Raw genomic sequence first — 19,495 nt, 5'->3', positions numbered from 1 at the left:
TCAGAGAAAGGAATGTCTCCCCCCCTTCCTCATTTTTCCCTTCAGTACAAATTTACTAAGCATATGCTATGACCAGATGCTGTGGTGGACCCAAGAGATAGAAGGATGGGTTAGAAATCCATCACCAAGTCATGGAGACAGATAAACAATCCCCCAAGGGGAGGACAGATGGAGGAAACAACAGAGGTGTGGGTAGGAGGTCTGAGGAGTGAGCGTCTTCCTCTGCAGAGAGGCAGAGAAAGGCTGGATAATAGTAGTGAGGGGGTCATGGATGTCAATTTTGCCATCCCAGTCTGAAACACACCCTTAAACCCTGCAGTTACCATCTGTGTGCAGTTCAGCCATATGTCCACACTTTCGTGTGCCTGTCTCCACTGGGATGGCACTGGACTACAATTGGCTTGACGGGAGTGCAAGGGGACTGGTTGCAGAGCTGACAAAGGGAGGAAAATAGAGAATAGAACTCGTTGTTTATCTTTTTAATGGAAAATATCATGAACTGGACTCAATGGAGATTTATTTCCTTATTTATTTATTGCAGCTTTTAAGTTATGAAAATATGATAACATATTTACAGGAGATTTGGAAAATGCAGAGCAAAAACATATCATTCCACTATACATCACAATTTTTTCTTTTAAGTAGATAGGCCTTACTAATAGCTGTGAAAAGAAGAGAAGCGAAAAGCAAAGAAGAAAAAGAAAGATATACCCATTTGAATGCGGAGTTCCAAACAACAGCAAGGAGAGATAAGGAAGCCTCTCTCAGTGATCAATGCAAAGAAATAGAGTGAAACAATAGAATAGGAAAGACTAGAGATCTCTTCAAGGAAATTAGAGGTATCAAGGGAACATTTCATGCAAAGATGGGCTCAATAAAGGACAGAAATGATATGGATCTAACAGAAGCAGAAGATATTAAGAAGAGGTGGCAAGAATACACAGAAGAAATAGACAAAAAAGATCTTCATGACCCGGGTAATCTTGATGGTATGATCACTCACCCAGAGACATCCTAGGATCCGAAGTCAAGTGGGCCTTAGGAAGCATCACTACGAACAAAGCTAATGGAAGTGATGGAATTCCAGTTGAGATATTTCAAACCCTAAAAGATGATGATGTGAAAGTGCTACACTCGATGTGCCAGCAAATTTGGAAACTCAGCAGTGACCAAAAGACTGGCAAAGGTCAGTTTTCATTCCAATCTCAAAGAAAGGCAATGCCAATGTATGCTCAAACTACTGCCCAATTGCATTCATCTCACATGCTAGCAAAGTAATGCTCAAAATTCTCCAAGCCAGACGTCAACAATATGTGAACCATGAACTTTCAGATGTTCAAGGTGTATTTAGAAAAGGCAGAGAAACCAGAGACCAAATTGCCAACATCCGCTGGATCATCGAAAAAGCAAGAGAGTTCCAGAAAAACATCTATTTCTACTTTATTGACTATGCCAAAGCCTTTGACTGCATGGATCACCACAAGCAGTGGAAAATTCTTCAAGAGATGGGAATACCAGACCACCTGACCTGTCTCTTGAGAAACCTGTATGCAGGACATGAAGCAACAGTTAGAACTGGACATGGAACAACAGACTGGTTCCAAACAGGAAAAGGGGAACTTCAAGGCTGTATGTTGTCACCCTGCTTATTTAACTTATATGCAGAGTACATCCTGAAAAACGCTGGGCTGGATGAAGCCCAAGCTGGAATCACGATTGCTGGGAGAAATATCAATAACCTCAGATATGCAGACGACCCTACCCTTATGGCAGAAAGTGAAGAGGAACTAAAGAACTTGTTGATGAAAGTGAGAGAGGAGAGTGAAACTGTTGGCTTAAAGCTCAACAATCATAAAGCTAAGATCATGGCATCCTGTCCCATCACTTCATGGGAGATAGATGGGGAAAGAGTGGAAACAGTGCAAACTTTATTTTTGTGGGCTCCAAAACCACTGCAGATTGTGAATGCAGCCATGAAATTAAAAGACACTTGTTCCTTGAAAGGAAAGTTATGAGCAACCTAGATAGCATATTAAAAAGCAGAGACATTACTTTGCCAACAAAATTTCATTTAGTCAAGGCTTTTGTTTTTCCCGTAGTCATGTAGGAATCTGAGAGTTGGACCATAAAGAAGGCTGAGCATCAAAGAATTGATGCTTTTGAACTGTGGTGTTGGAGAAAACTCTTGAGAGTCCCTTGGACTGCAAGGAGATTCAACTAGTCAATCCTAAAGGAAATATATCCTGAATACACATTGGACGGACTGATGCTGAGGTTAAAGCTTCAACAATTTGGCTACATGATGTGAAGAGCCGACTCATTGGAAAAGACCCTGATGCTGGGAAAGATTGAAGGCAGGAGCAGAAGGGGACGATGAGGATGAGATGAATAGATGGCATCACCGACTCAATGGACATGAGTTTGAGCAAGCTATGGGAGATGACGAGAGGCTGGAAAGCCTGGCATGCTGCAGTCTTTGGGTTCCAAAGAGCCAGGCTTGACTGAACGACTGAACAACAACAAAGCAATAACCACAGAACTGGAAAATGTCACTTTTCATTCTCATCTCAAAGAAAGGCAATGCCAGGAATGTTCAAACTACCTAACAATTGTGCTCATTTTGCATGCTAGTAAGGTTATTTTCAAATCCTTCAAGAGTATGTGAACTGAGAATTTACAAATATACAAGCTGGATTTAGAAAAGGCAGAGAAACCAGAGATCATAGAGAAAGGGAATTCCAGAAAAACATCTGCTTCATTGATTGTGTGAATGTCTTTATCTGTGTGGGTTACCACAAACTTCAGAAAATTCCTAATGTGATGGGAATACCAGTTGACCTTACCCATCTCCTGAGAAATCAGGATGCAGGTCAAGAAGCAACAGTTAGAAATTTACATTGAACAACTGACTGATTCAAAGTTGGGAAAGGAGTGCATAAAGGCTGTGTATTATCACCCTGCTTATTTAACTTATATGCAGAGTACATCATATGAAATTGCTGGGCTGGATGAATCACAAACTGGAATCAAGATTGCCAGGAGAAATATCAAGAGCTTCAGATATGCAGATGATACTATTCTAATAGCAGAAAGTAAAGAGGAACTAAAGAGCCTTTTGATGAAGATGAAAGAAGAAAGTGAAAAAGTTGACTTAAAACTCAACATTCAAAAAATTGAGGATCATGGCATCTGGTCCCATCAGTTCAGTTCAGTCACTCAGTCGTGTCCGACTCTTTGCAACCCCACGAATTGCAGCACCCCAGGCCTCCCTGTCCATCACCAACTCCCGGAGTTCACCCAAACCCATGTCCATCGAGTCAGTGGTGCCATCCAACCATCTCGTCCTCTGTCGGCCCCTTCTCCTCCTGCCCCCAATCCTACCCGGCATTAGGGTCTTTTCCAATGAGTCAACTCTTTGCATGAGGTGGTCAAAGTATTTGAGTTTCAGCTTCAACATCAGTCGTCCCAATGAACACTCAGGACTGATCTCCTTTAGGATGGATTGATTGGATCTCCTTGCAGTCCAAGGGACTCTCAAGAGTCTTATCCAACATCACAGCTCAAAAGCATCAAGTCTTCGCCGCTCAGCTTTCTTTAGAGTCTCTCTTCTATACATGACTACTGAAAAAACCATAGTCTTGACTAGACGGACTTTTGTTGGCAAAGTAATGTCTCTGCTTTCAAATATGCTATCTAGGTTGGCCATAACCTTCCTTGCAAGGAGTAAGCGTCTTTTAATTTCATGGCTGCAATCACCATCAGCAGTGATTTTGGAGCCCCCCAAAATAAAGTCTGACACTGTTTCCACTGTTTCCCCATCTATCTGCCATGAAGTGATGGGACCAGATGCCATGATCTTAGTTTTCTGAACGTTGAGCTTTAAGCCAACTTTTTCACTCTCCTCTTTCACTTTCATCAAGAGGCTCTTTAGTTCTTCTTCACTTTCTGCCATAAGGGTGGTGTCATCTGCATATCTGAGGTTATTGATATTTCTCCCAGCAATCTTGATTCCAGCTTGTGTTTCTTCCAGCACAGCGTTTCTCATGATGTACTCTGCATATAAGTTAAATAAGCAGGGTGACAATATACAGTCTGTACGTTCTGGTCCCATCACTTCATGGCGAAAAGAAGGAGACAAAGTGGAAACATTGAGAGATTTTATTTTCTTGAGCTCCAAAACCACTGCAGATGTTGATTGAAGCCATGAAATTAAAAGACACTTTCTGTTTGGAAGGAAAGCTATGACAAACCTAGAAAGAGTATTAAAAAGCAAAGACATCACTTTGCTGACAAAGATGCATATAGTTAAAGCTATGATTTTTCCAGTAGTCATGTCCAGATATGAGCGTTGGACCATAAAGAAGGCTGAGTGCTAAAGGATTAATGCTTTTGAACTGTGGTGCTGGAGAAGACTCTTGAGAATCCCTTAGACAGCAAGGAGACCAAACCAGTCAGTCCTAAAGGAAATTAAACCTGTATATTCATTGGAAGGACTGATGCTGACACTGAAGTTCCAATACTATGGCCACCTGATGCAAAGAGCTGACTCACTGGAAAAGACCCTGATGCTGGGAAAGACTAAAGGCCAAAGGAGAGGAGGGTGGCAGAGCATGAGAAGTTTTGATAGCATCACCATCTCAACAGGCAAGAATTTGAGCAAACCTGGGAGATAATGAAGGACAAGCAACCCTAGCATGTTGCAGGTCATGGAGTGGCAAAAATCAGACACAATTTAGTGACTGAACAGCACCAGCATCATGGCAGTAGTCATGCTGACACCGTGCATGTCTTCCGACATGGATACAGTTGTGTCATCTAGTGGAAGCATCTACTAACTTATTTATTTTTTAGTCAACATGTGTTTCTTGAGGGCCTACTAGATGTCTGACACCAGTCCTAGAGCCAGAAGATTGGAGGAGACTTCTTTCACTTGTATGATGCGGGAGGTGGGAGTCACACCTTGCAAGGGATCTTGGGGAGACAGTGAGATAGCATATGTAATGAACTCGAGCTGTTATTCTTACTCTTATTGTTGATTTCTCATCTAGAGAATCATTCCTTATGGTTCTCTGAAGAACACTTGGACAATGAGTTTCACAAACTGTTCGTTGCATCACCTTTAAGCCCAGTTGCTGATATTTACTGTTAAAGAAAAATAACTGATTCTGTTCTCACATTTTCCCCCTTTATCAGCTCTGCTATTGGTCCTCTTTCACTTCCCTCGAGGTGATCATAATCCAGGGCCATTCCAAAGGGACCAGGCACAGGTAACCGTGGACATGTGGCCGTTCTGAACACAGATGGAAACTGCAAGGTTTAGGGTGTGATTCAGGGTGGGGTGACAAACTTGAAGTCAATGCCTTTCACCTCACCCTATGCCAGCCTTTCCCTGCCTCCCTGAAGAGGAAGCCCTTCACTCCTCTTGGCCTCCCAGCCACACCTCTGCTCTTTTCTCCATCTGGCCCTCCCCATTGCAGGTTGCCTCTTCATCTGTCTCCATGACTTTGTGGTGGGTTTATCACCCATCCCTCTATCCCTGGGGTCAACTACAGCACCTGGTGCAAAATACGTGCCTGCACGCTTAGCTGTGTCTGACTTTCTGACCCTTGGACTGCTGCTCACCAGGTTCCTCTGTCCATGGGGTTTTCTAGGCATGAATTCTGGCACAGGTTGCCATTTCCTTCTCCAGGGGATCTTTCTGACCCAAGGATCTAACTTGCATCTCCTATGTCTCCTGCATTGCAGGCAGATTCTTTACCCGCTGAGCCCTCAGGAAAGCCCATAGAAGCTGCCCTGTAAATTTGTACTGAATAAAAAGATGAAGAAAGGCAGGGGGACACTTCTTTCACTGATGTTTCTCTTGCCTGAGTAAAGACCCCTACTATGCATTGTCTTGGGGTATGTTTTCTACTTTATCTCTTCTTTTCATTTTCTTCCATTACCTGAGTCTCCCTGCATCTCTGACCCCTACTGTCCTGAGCTTAGAAATCTAGCTAGGGTCTCCAGGTTGAAAGATGTGATACTTCTACTCCCAAGGTGCCAGTCCATGGCAGCTCAGAACCAAATGGTTTGCAACTCTGTCCTTGGAAGAAGCTCAGAGAGGCTGAACGCTCTGTGCACCCTGGTCCACTGTGTGACATGAGTGACAGCTTCCCCTACAGCACTGGAGGCCAAGGAAGGGGTGTGCTTGACCCTGGAGTAGGGGGATGGCTCAGGGTTGCACAGGGGCTGTCACATGGGAAATGGGACTGGAAAGGTCACAGCAGGTGTGGGTGGCAGAGAGCTGGTAACTGAGGTGGGGGGACAAAGGAGAACCATCTCAGTGTGAGGTACCTCACCCAGAACCCCCTTGAGCAGAACCCCAATGCCAGTGTTCATCTAAGATGTGATGAATAGAATACTTTCTTTACCCCTCCTAATCCCTCTGAATGAGGAGGCGGCGGAGTTGGCATCATCGTAAACTCCTCCCTGATCTAGACCAACCCCCAGCCACTATCCTTGGGGCTGTCTCCTGCCAGCTCCAGTTATTCTGGAGGAAACTGTCAATCATGTTTGCTGCTGGGCCAGGGCCACATGACCATGTAAAGCCACTCATAGGACCCTATGACCCTGCCAGGATAGTTGATCCAGGGCTGGACATGGGATCTTAGGTGTGCCATTCAGAGCACTCCCTTGAACCCTGATGTCTCTTAGCTTCTTTCCTTATAAATTAGATGCCTTGGGAACATAAAAACCCTGGGGCAGGTAGCTTTGGACTCCCTCACTAGATGTGGAAGCCTTAAGGAAGAAAGTTGTCAGGCTAAGACCATTAAAGAAGAGAGAGGGGAAAGAGTGAGGATGAGAAAGACTGAGCTGAAGGTTTCTGATTTCTTGGGTCCAGTCACTGAGATCTTTCTATCTGCTCTGGTTCCTATGTACAGGATCTCCAGTGTTCTTCCAAAAAGTCTCCCCTTTCCTTGAAACCAGTTGGACTTGAGCTCCTCTCACTTGTGGTTCAGACTTGGTTTAGATCCTCCCTAAATATTATGCACCTCCCAGACCCAAAAAGAAGCACCCATTTGTGTTAGCATCATTAAGAATGAAACTTTTTGTTCTTTACTGAGAATAGGGTTTGCAGAGCACCAAACACAGTTCACCAGCATCGCTGGGCAGGAGTGCCCTAGTGTGAGCGAGTGTGTGTTAGGAGTGGCCTGATTGAATCCTGAACCAGTCCAAGCATTTACACTGCCTAAGCCAGACCAGTCCTTTTATTTTTTCAACCAAAAACCGAGAAGTACTGCCACAGGAAGACATCACCCAGGATCCAGGTGTCACGACAGCTAGCTTCTGTGCCCCCTTGAAATATGCTATGACAGGAGTTTTGAGCCTGGAGGAGTTAGAGACACACACCAGTCAGCCTGAGTGCTTTCCTGCGACTCTCTCCTCAATATCCAGACCTGGCACACTTCTTGGTTTTATTTCCCTCTTTTGGTAAGTATCCGGTGATTTTCTCAGCAGCTGGGGATATGAGGGTTCATCCAAAAACGAAAAGGGCCAAGACATGTTGTTGCCATATGGCAGGAGTGTGGGGAGGGGAGGACTGGGAGTTTGGAATTATCAAATGAAAGTAATATACAGAGGAATGATAAGCAACAAAGTCCTACTTATAGTGCAAAGAACTATATTCAATATTTATTGATTAACTAACGAAAAAGAATATATATATTTGTATATGTACAGCTAAATCACTTGGCTGTGCAGCAGAACTTAAGGCCACACTGAAGATCAGCCACACTGCAATACAGTTTTTCAGAAAAGAACAAGAGTGTCTCCTGGTTCTCCTCACACTCTTTCTTTCCTTCTGACTCCTGCTCTTTCTCTGCAGAGAATACCTGTTCTCCTGGGTTCCAAACCAGCTCCTTTTTTTTTTTTTTTTAAACTTTTTATTTTGTTTTGAAGTATCGCTGATTAACAATATTCTGAGTTTCAGGTGGACAGTGAAGGGACTCAGTCTTACATATACACTTATCCTTGTCCCAAAGACACCCCTTCCATCCAGGCTGCCAACTTACACTGAGCAGAATTCCCTGTACTATACAGTAGCTCACTGTTGGTTATGCATGTTAAATGCATTCAAAGCAGTGCTCACAACACATTCTTGAAGACTTTGCTCAGGCCTTCTGAGAAACTTCTTTGGACCCACACTCAGCCTTTGGCCACTCTAGGCTTAGCTGGGTGACTTATCTGGTCTCCATCCCCACTGGTCGGTCCACAGCCCTCCTCACCCCTAATAAGTCCCCAGGGTCCCTTTGCAGAGCACCGTGGGGTGCCATTTGCATGGAACCCAGGGCAGATTTGCCTAGGCCCAAGCAGGCCTCCTTATGGCGCCAGATTCAGGGGTTTTAGAATTACTGCAATTCCCTCTCTTCCTCAAAGCCTTCTTTGAGCCCAAAAGTCTGCTCTGAACTCCCACAGGCAGCTGATGTGAAGCCTCCCTGCTGTGTCAGGGCTGAGCAGTCACTGTGCACCCTTTATTCACCTTAGCATCCAACCTCCCCACAGAGGGGTCAGGTAGCCCAACTCCCAGAGTAGGAACTGGGACTTAGCAAGGGGAAGTTGCAGACAAGGTCTAAGGTAGACAAGTAATTCATTGTAACCAGGACTATTTCAAGAAGGAAAGGGAGACTGTTAATAATTATGGTGGGACAAGACACAGGGACTGCCACCAGCCAACCCCCCTATCACATGCCCTATTTTAGGGATCACTAGAGCTGACTTTCCGTGTTCCTGCATCTGAGGGCTCTAGTTGAACTGAAGATCTATGAGGGAAGAAGCCCCTAGTGTTCCCCTCTCCTTGTGACTCCCACCATGCCATCACGGAGTGCTGTCGCCACATTAATTTCAAGAGGATGCATGTCCCAGACTGTCCTCTACTCTCAAGTGGTTGATTTTGTGGGAGGTGCTGGCCCAGCCATAGGGGTTCAGCAGCCTCTGCAATGGTGTGGCTTGGCAGGCAGAGGGTGCCCTCCTCCCAGCAGTAGTCCAAGGGTTCCTGCAATCCCCAGTTTGCAGAATCAACCCTCAGGGATGACCCCTCACCTTGATCATGTAGGCTTCAGGGGGCACTGGCTAGTCGATGCCATTGATGTTGAAGATGACAGGAGGCAGGGTCTTGACAGCATCACATGAAACCACATACTGTTAGAGAGAAGGAGAGAGGTTGGCCCAGAGGATCCTTATTATGTGGGGAGACTGGGAGTGACCCTGTGGCATGTCCCTTCGCCTCAGAACACTTGGTCTTGGCATTCATGAGCTTGTGGATGTTGGTGACTTCTTCTGTTAGGCCAGAGATCGATGATATCCCTGTGACCAAAATGGCCTGACATCCATGAGAACAAGCAGCAGCACTCCCATTCATGCTGATGCTCAGAGACAGTAGGACAAAGCGGGCATCAGGGTCATGCGGAAGGCTCCCTCACAGCTGCCCCCTGCCTGACTGTCTCCTGAACACAGCTTCATCTCTTGCGCTGACTTTTCCTTTGCTCTGATCACAGCACCTTCCTTGACATCCTTGAATGAAGTACTTGAATACAGCAGGCTCTTTTGTACCTTGGCACAAGCTGGTCTTCCTTCCTAGAAGAGCCCCCTCCTCTTTGACTAGCTACTTTCTCCTCACCTTCCAGATTCCAGCTTAACTGTCATGGTTTCAGGGAACTCTTTCCCCTGGTGTATATCAGTCTCCTGTCTTGGTCACTTTCTGTAGGCCTTTCCTCATGTCTGGTAGTGGAGGTGATTTAGTCACTAAGTCATGTCGGGCTCTTGTGACCACATGGACAGTAGCCTGCCAGACTCCTCTGTTCATGGGATTGTCTAGGCAAGAATGTTGGAGTGGGTTGCCATTTCCTTCTCCAGAGGATCTTCCCAACCCAGGAATCGAACCCAGGTCTCCTGCATTACATGCAGATTCTTTACCAACTGAGCTATAAGGGATGCCCTTCATGTCTAGCAAGTACCAAAGTGATAATTCACTTTGTGTGTGTGTCATTTTTTGTACATTTGCCTTCTTAGATGTGACGGAAAGTTTTATTCTAATCATGTCTCTAAAGTGCCTGGCACACAGTGGATGCACAATGCTTGTCTGTTGGATGAGTGAAGAAAGACTGAAAATAATGAGTGAAGACCATCCAGAGAGCTGTATCTGATGTCTCACCAACAACGGGACAAACGCACAGTGAAGATGGAGGTTCCCTGTGGCAGCAGATTCTCATGGGGGTGGGGGAGACCGGCTGCCCTGGGAGAGGGTATTTCTGAGCAGCACCCCCTCACTGGGCTCAGACACTGAGACCCTGACCAGGTGATACCTGACTAGACACAGAACCTCAAAGGACAGGTAAGCATTTATCTGAGGGAAAAACACAGAAGCTCATCAATTATTGCCTCTCGTTCTCAAGCCACTCCTGGATCCCACCTTCCCAATTCTCTCAGTTATAGCCCCTGCCCCACTGGGTGCCCAGGGACCTGGGGTGTCCCTTTTTATGAGTCGCTTTCGGGTCCCAAGACTGTGGCCAACCTCTCTCCACTGCTGGCTGGCTTCTCCCTAAGGAGATCAGTTTTTGCCGTTTCTTCAGGACTTTCCCTGTTTTTAACTGACATTTATCTGTACTGAGAAGTTCCTTGGTCTCTTGTCTCCCTGGACAGTTGGTCATCTTATCACAGCTCTGTTCAGGCTGAGGAAATTCTCCCTGATCCTCTTTTCACCACACTGTCTAGTCCTCTAACCATGCTCCCCACCTCACACTCAGGGATGCAGTCCTCCCCTAGCTGCACAGGCCTCTCTGGACCCTGTGATGGACCCTGTTCAGAGCCCTGGTCAGGAGGCCTGTGGTGATTATGAACCCACGGGTGGCTTGTGTATTTACGTGTTTCTGTATTTGTGTATGTGTGTGTTCATATGTGCCTCTGTGTGTGTACTTGTGTGTCTCTGGCTGGTATGCACGTTTATATGTGCTTGCTTGTGTCTTTGCATGTGTGTCTGTATGTCTGTCTGTGTCTTTGTAGGTGGTGTGTCATCTGTTGACTGTGTGTCTGCCTGTGTCCATGTGCAGATGTGGGGGCATTACTTGGGGTGACTCTCAGAGGGAGAGGCTTACTGGTTCATGCTTATCTGCACAGTGGCGAGATTGGGACACTGGTACCCAGTTGAGCTCTCCCTTGGAGTAGCGGTGGTCCACCCCACCAAACATCACCACACTGTCCTCCAGCTTGCATCTATAGAGAGAAGAGAAGGTGGAGTGGATCCTTGAAGGACAGTAACAACAGCACTGTCTGAGAGCTGTGCTTGTCCACCCATCAAGGCCCTAATAAGGTCCCCATCTACAGATGCAGAGATGAAGGCTAGGAGCATTTGAGAACCAGATCGAGGTCGGTTGCAGGCTAATGAGAGGCACAGAGGAGGTTAGAAGCCTGGCCACCTGGTCGCGCTCCGTCCATTCAGTCTTCAGAAGCAGCCCTGGACCTCCTGTGACCTGAGTGCCCAGATACCCTCAGAGGACAGTGTGCTGAAGGGTTTTGCCTTTCCCCTTGGCCAGCGTGTAGTTTTTCAGAAAAATCAAGGCCTTAAAGCACTAAGGGTGTGGCTTCAGGTCACCCAGGTTTGTCTTCACTGGCCCGTGACCTGTGCTGTCCATTGGGCCCCACACTCAGCAGGGCCCCCGCCTCTGCTCTCCTTGTCTTGAAATTCCAAATATTTGCTGAAAAAAGGAGTCCCACACTTTTGTTTTGGGTCCCACTCTTTCATTTTGCACTGGCTCCTGCAAATTGTGTAGCTGGTCCTGGGTGCCCAGTGAAATGTTAGTGAGGAAGGAAAGATTTCCACCATCCTTCTTTTTCCTTCCATGTTAAATTCATGAGCAAATCTTATTGCCTTTTCTTCCAACTCGTATCCTGACACATTGCATTAGTCTTCCTTTTCGCTCACCCCCTACACCAAGCCCAAGCTCTTGTGCCCAGGAGAATGGTTGTGTTCCAATAAGCTTAGATAAAAGCCAGTGGTGAAGCCAGGTGGGGCCCTGGGACCATAGTTATTCTGGGTTAGATTATCTCTCAGGATACTACTGTATCAATTGCTGCATAATTTTCATGCAACTGAAAGCATCTTAAAACTAATTTGGAGAGAGCGATTGTCCAGCTCACACTTACTTGCTCAAGTAGAAGGCAAAGACAGGCTCAGAAAAGACACCATGCGACCACAAGTTGTCAAAGACGGGGATGGTAACTTTGATGCCGATGGAGGGAAAGGCCAAGCCCAGGATTCCTTCAATGGGTAAATATACAGACCCGTATTCCTCCAGGCTTAGGTCAAACGACTGTTCAAGGCTAACAAGGTTCCCGATCTGTGGGCGAGAAGAGTGTTCCCACATAAAGGTTTGTTAAGTGGGTCTAGGATTGGGCTGAGGAAGAGATGCCATTAGCACTGCAGAGAACTGAGGTCTTTCTGTGTCCTCGGTAGACCTCAGATGCTTAGACTGAGCTGGGACGGGAATTTGGGTTTCATTTATGTGGGTCTGTGGATTTTAAAACATTTGGTCCTTGAAAAACACCGTCTGAGTGAGTCAAATTGGCTTCATGGCTTGTGTATGGGTGGGGCAACCAAGAGTCGGACAGGACCCAATGGTGCCCCCTTTTGGGCAAAATGAGTAAAGAGCAGGAGAGCCTTCTCTGGTGTCTCTATGAACTGATGACAGAAATGGACTGCGTTGATGGTAATGTATTTTGAATTCTGCATCTGCCCAGAAAGAGAGAAGTCCATTATACAATGTTGCTGGCAGGGTATGTGTGTGTTTGTGTGCATGTGTATGAGAGAGAGAGAGTAAGAGTGAGAGGGAAACTACTCAGGTACTTTGGCGGAGGCAGGCTATAGGTTTTACTAGACTTCCAAAGGTCCCATACGTGGAGAACACACTTACCAGGCCCCCGTACATCTCTGTCCTCCTGCGTATCCACCCTGGATACCTGAGTGCTTGACTGCGCCCAGGGTCCCCAGATCAGTTTAATCCTTTCCCCAAACACCCACCACCAGCTTCAGTCCTGACAAGCCAGCACAGCTCCACTGCTTACCACATGTGTGACCTCAGCAAAGCCCTTGCTGTCGGCACCTCAATTTCCTCAACTGTATCATTAGCTAATCAACGCACCTGCTGTGTGGGGTTGTTGCAAGTTTAAGCAACTTAATACCACAGCAGTGCCCAGCACAGTCTGAGAATACAAAAGTTGGTGCTTTTTTCTCACTCCCAGCAAAATGAACCCTGAGCTGCTCATGGGCAGAGGAGCTGCAAGTCCACAGCCCAAGCCACTCTCTGGGTGAGCCAATCCATTTGTTTGTGTGTCACTATGGAGACTGTCACCCCAGGGACAGGATCCTGTGGGTAAGATGGCCAGTATCTATGGGAGTTAGGGCAGACGGTCCTGCCAGCTGGTCCTGTATCTGTTTTGTAAGCAGAGGTCACTCCATAGTCAGTCCTGACTCTGCTTTTGTTTCCACGTTACCCAAACGGTGTCAGAGCCAAGAAATCCCTGAATTATCCCAGATCCATAGAAGATGGTGATAGGTTGGCCTGCTTTCCTGAAGTTGGAAGAATTTTGAGGACTGACGGTGTTGTGTATTTCTGTAGACACAAGAGATGAGTGTCAACCAGGTGCCAAGGGTGGAGAAGGGAGAGTCAGGGCAAGTAAAAGATGGGTGGGTTGGGGGTGTTTGTACTCACAACAGGCTGGACTTTCACAGGTGATGGAAGGCACCCACAAGTCAGCTGAGCCTGTATCAAAGGTGACCCGGACCTCCTGAGGGGGTGTTCCAAAGGTGATGTTACCCACGTAGGACACCTATGGGGAAAGGAGGGGTGGGTTAGTGCAGATCTGGCTCCCCTTGATTCCCACACTGCTGCCTCCCTCTGGGTGTCACATGTCTCCTGAGATCACTTTCCAACCACCATGCAGCTCACAGCCTTTGTTCTCAGAGGTGCCTGCAGTTGATATTTTTTCCTGTGCTATGTGGTATGCAGGATATTCACCCTGTGACCAGGGTTTGAAAAGATATCTCCTGCATTCAAAGCCCAGGGTCATAAGCCCTGGACCTCCAGGGAAGTCCTGGTGCCTTCATTTGAGAAGCTCTCTCGTCTCCTCTTCAAACCCAGCCTGAGCACCACCTTCTCCAGGAGGTCCTCCTTGATCAATCCCAGCCACTCCCTCTAAACTCAGACCACATCCCATAAACACCTCACAGGTAACCCTTTCATTTGACATATTTTTACTCTTTGTCTATCTCTCAGGGTAGCCTGCACAATCTTGAAGATAAAATGTGTCCTTTTTTTGATCTAATAACAATATACACAGTGTTAGATCCTTATGGCCTTACACAGGATAGGGATTCAGTAACTTTTTCCTGCTGTGATTCTTGCATATGTGGAAGCTGAATTCTTCTGCCTGGGGATTCACACTTGCTCTGCAGTTGGCTTTATCTTTTGACCAGAGATGGCTCACCCTTCATCTGTAACTGAGTGGCTCACTTAGTTCAGAAGGAACAATCTCCCTCAAACTAATGACATATCTTTGACACAGAAATGGATGTTTACCTGCCACCTGGTCATTGCTGGGCCCAGTCGCCACAGACCAAGAGCTGAAGATGAGAATGCCTTCTCCTCTGGAATGGGATCCCTGGTGCCCAGGGTTTCTGCCTCCTGCAGGAGCCCCAGCCTCAACATCCCACCTGCCACCTCCAAATGAGTCCCAGTGCTAGGCCAGAGCACCAGGAGGCGCTGTGGAGAGCCATCCTCCCAACAAATTCACATCCAGGAAGTTCCTCAGGGGGTGAATAGCTATTTTGGAGTCTCTCTTGGACAGTCTGTAAGCTTGTTCCTCCAGGAAATTGTTCAGCATGTTTTTTTTCCCTCAGGGATTCTCGCAAGGTCTTTATTTTCCTTAGAGGCAAACTTTCACCGAGGATTAGGAAAAGAAACAAAGGAGAAGATACAATTAGCTGTCCGTGTTAAGGTATAATTGTCATTGTAATGGCACTGTGTATTTTCCAAGCATTCTTCTGAGTGTCACCTCATTAACGGAATGCCATGCAAATACCATGGCAAAGATGTAGGTTTGAACACAGGTTCTGTTGTGTAACATTGGGTAAGACCATTTGGATTCTCAGCTTCCCCCTGGGTAAAAAGGCGGAATGTAATGATTCCCACCCTCCATATAGAAAATTTGGGAGATAAGTGAAGTGATGGATATGATGACCCTGATATAGACTAAATCTCAACAAAGACAGCGGTTAGTATTGCTATTGCCATTCCACTGTATCCTTCTCAAGGAAGCTCAGGGAGGAAGGTTGTACAAGAGGATCATTATCCTATTTTTATGGGGAAGGAATCTGAAATTCAAGGGGCTTGTCACTTGGCTGTGGTCACACTGCTTGTCAGATGTAAAACAGCATAGAAGTAGCTCTTCCAATCTTTCTCCAAGTAGAAATGGAGCAGAAGATTGAGAGAAGAATCCAGGAGATAGGAAACAAACTAGGGAAATTAAGAGGCTAAAGAAGAAAGTATGAGTCAAAATTGAAAAATTAAAAGAAGAGAAAACAACACGGAGATATCTACACTCACAGAGACTTCCAAAGAGATGGAGAGATAAATGAGAGAGACACAGAGATGCAGGCATAGACATATACACACTGAAGTAGAGACAGAACAGAGAGGACACCTAGAATAAAATGTAGAAAAATGCTATTCCACAGGACCACACATAGATTTGCATAGGTTGTGCACTAAACAATTGCAAGGCGTTCCATTTTCAGCAAGTCACCACATGCTGGGGTCCCAAGAGTTGTGCAACCATGCAAACCTACACCTCGACCCTTGGGACCCACAGTTTTTACAGCAAGGTGCAGGCATGGGTGCTAAGCCGCTTCAGTCATCTCCAGCTCTGTATGACCCTGTGGACCACAGCCTGCCAGGCTTCTCTGTCCACGGGATTCTCCAGGCAAGAATATTGGAGTGGGTTGCCATGTCCTTCTCCAGGGGATCTTCCCAACCCAGGGATCGAACCCGCATCTCTTACATCTCCCACATTTGCACGCGGGTCTTTACCACTAGCACCACCTGGGAAGCCCAAGGCTAAAGAAGCGAGGATAAGTACGTATAGCAAGGTACTTGTCAATAAGTAAGAGTTGAACTTTAAGACTATCAGGGAAATGTTCCATTCCTTTCTAACCCAGAAAGGAAGATGATGCCGCTTACAGGCCCCTATGCACTCTGAGAGGGCCACCAGCCCGAGGAGCACAAGCCAGTTCATGCTCCTTTCCTGACTCCAAGTACTCAGGGAAGGTTTTGTTCTTTAGCATGCAGTATTGACCAGGAGCTTCTAGTTATATGTGCTCTAACCTGCCCTAATTGTCCCCTTTAGGCCACTAATGGATCTGATAAAAATACAAAGCTCTTGATCAAATTTTTAACTCCATCCTTGTCCTTGGGGAAAGGACTTAGAAAATTCTCAGAATACAGAGAATTCTACTGTGATCTCTTCCTGGAGGCTAGACTGGAAAACCAAAGTGAACTTCATGGACATCTAAGGCGTGGAGAAACTTGCCAACTTGGAGAAAATAACTGCTAAGAACACCATAAAAATGAATACTAGGGGCCATGCTAGATATACATGATGTCATGTGCTCTGCCTAGCCACTTCATGAGGTATGGTTTGCTGTCCTCGTTGGAGAGCTGATTGCTAGGAGGAAAAGAGGTCAAACGGAAAAGTGAAAACTTTGGAGGCAGCCCAGGGACATATGAGTGGGTTTAGGTAGTGGGTCTAATGGCAGAGATTAGGGTCACCTACGATGCCAGTCTGCATCAAAGATTTAGGGCAAAGCAGTATTTCAGTTGCATGATTTCAATAGTGGAAGAAGTGCCATATGCATCCACAAGGCATTTTATGTCATCCAACAAACCTACAAGGAAGACATGTGTGCTGGGGTCTGAGTTAGATGGTGGAACGTCAAAGTTGATCAAGACACAAGTGGTCTTTATCTTAATCGAGCTAGCATTCTATTTCTCACAAACTCATGGTCCAGGAGGTGAGAGAAATGACACAAGGGCCAGGCAGCGATGCTCAACCGTGGGCAGCGCACGCCTTTCCACTGGGAGCAGCCTCTCCTCCACTTCAGCCATGCTGGAGAGCGGGTCATTGACCATGTTTTCAGGAGAAGTCAGAAGTGTGGATATTTATGTGCAAGTTCATGATTTTAATGTTAGCAACTAAGTTTTATCCCTCCAAAACATAGTGGGAGCCGTGTCTCCACCATGGTGGGCTGGATTCAGCCTTCAGTCTATGCAGGTTTTTATTTCTGGCCTAGAGGTAGGAGTGCAGTGGGGACAGAGAGGGATTTAATTCAAGTTGGTTGATTTAAGATGAGACTGAATGCATATCAGATATGTTAGTTTTCTGTCTATTTACAAAGAAAGATCACCAGGGACATATCAATCAATGAACTTGATAATGTCAATTTGCTGAAGATAAATGGATATATATCTGGTGTAAGTCTCCAGTAGGGTCCATGCTATGAAAAATTTTGACTGCCAAACAAAACACACAAAAAGTAATTTTGAAGTGTGTTATCAATCAAAGAAGGCAAAGAAAACCACTCAGGGCTCCAACCCAGACTGAGATGAACAGGGCTATCTGTTAAGCTGTGACTGCAGCCAAAGTAAAGACGATACTGTTTCCTGGCTCTTTCAGGACTCCCAGGGCCTATTCCTGCATGAGATCTATCCTGGGCTGTCTCTTGGATACAACAACAGGGGCCTGGTCTGGAAACCAGGTGTGTATAGATGGGGCACAATGACTTCTCCCTCATTTTTGCAAATTGTTTAAATCCAGTTTTGGTGGTTCAGTCCCTACAGAGGGAATATGACAGCATTTAACATATGACACACCTGTTTGCTCTTTAACTCAGCAATTCTACTCCTATGGATCTACCCAATGACACACTGGTAAAAATATAAAAACCTACATGCAAAAGCTATCTTCTGCACATTCTTTTTAAAATCAAATATCAGCAACATACCTGAAGTGACCATCCATGGGGAAATCTGCAATAAGGCAAAGGGCATCCCAACACCAGGGTATAATGTGGATGAAGGAGTAGTGGAATGGGTGACATTGTCAATTATGTATTTAACTTTTTTAAAAAAGAGGGTCCAATAAATTTCTTAGAGTTTGTTGCTTCTTATACACATGTATGTCTATGTTTATTTTGAAAGAGTAAAAGAATTAGCCAAAAACTATTAAAATGTAATTGATTGATGAGGGGCAGGGACGTGAGATTTTTCTTGTTTTATACTTTGATTTGCAGCCGTGAAAATGTGTTAGAGAATCAAAAAATAATCACATGTGTCCAAATTGAGAACAAAGACTTGGTGGCTAGCTGCACATATCAAAACATTGCTTGAGTTCGTATAAAATTCACAATTAGGACTCTACTTTCATGGTGGAATATCTTCTAAGGACAAAAACAAACAAAAATATAGCCCTATACAAAACAAAGCAAAAGGCAAACAGGAGCAAAAATGCAAAGAAATCTGAAACTATATCCAACAACCTATTGTTGGTGATATTGCTTCTGTTATTGTGAAAGTGTCATATGTATGTTATAGGTTAAAGCAAGTCAGTAATTAATGGAAATGTTCTGAAGTAAAACTTTTAGTGGTTAGAGAAAAGAGTTTTACACAAAATAAAGAAGCTTAAGCAAAACCCTGCAATCTTAAAACCTGAATTGAAAGAATAAGTTTGTACCATCAATTGCATTCTTTTTTAATTTTTATTAAGAATGTCTATAGTTTCTGCTCTGACCACTGAAAAGCCTAGAATCAATGAGAGCTTGATAACAGTGACTATCTTGGAGTCTAACATGTGGCCTCTAAATGCATTTCCCACCAGAAGATTCATGAATTCTTAAACAGATGGCTGATTTCACGCCTGAGTAAAGAAATGCACAATATGATCTTGGGACTCTTGAAGGACCAGAAAGTTGAGGGACTTGAAAGACCAGTGGGGACTGAACAGAAAGTTTAGAAATCCATACGGAGAAGACAAAACTGGGATAATTTTAGCATTACATCCATTGATTAGAACAAATTAAAAGTATAAAAAATCAGAAATTCAAATACTAATAGAAAACATCATGAGAAACGCTGGGCTGGATGAAGCACAAGCTGGAATCAAGATTGCCAGGAGAAGTATCAATAACCTCAGATATGCAGATGACACCACCCTTATGGCAGAAAGTGAAAAAGAACTAAAGAGCCTCTTGATGAAAGTGAAAGAGGAGAGTAAAATGTTGGCTGAAAGCTCAACATTCAGGAAACTAAGATCATGGCATCTGGTCCCATCACTTCATGGCAAATAGATGGGGAAACAGTGGAAATAGTGGTTGACTTTATTTTTCTGGGCTCCAAGATCACTGCAGATGGTG

General features: G+C 45.3%; 1 pseudogene; it reads right to left on the bottom strand.

The window, feature by feature from the left end:
- Positions 1 to 7,228: 7,228 nt before the first annotated feature.
- Positions 7,229 to 16,323, bottom strand: LOC145522752 (pregnancy-associated glycoprotein 2-like; annotated as a pseudogene).
- Between the last annotated feature and the right edge of the window lie 3,172 nt (positions 16,324 to 19,495).

The sequence above is a fragment of the Giraffa tippelskirchi genome, chromosome 10, assembly GCF_054371585.1.
Source record: "Giraffa tippelskirchi isolate mGirTip1 chromosome 10, T2T-mGirTip1v1.2.pri, whole genome shotgun sequence".
Lineage (NCBI taxonomy): Eukaryota > Metazoa > Chordata > Mammalia > Artiodactyla > Giraffidae > Giraffa > Giraffa tippelskirchi.
The sequence above is the reverse complement of the archived record's forward strand: the minus strand, read 5'-3'. Positions and strand labels throughout refer to the sequence as shown.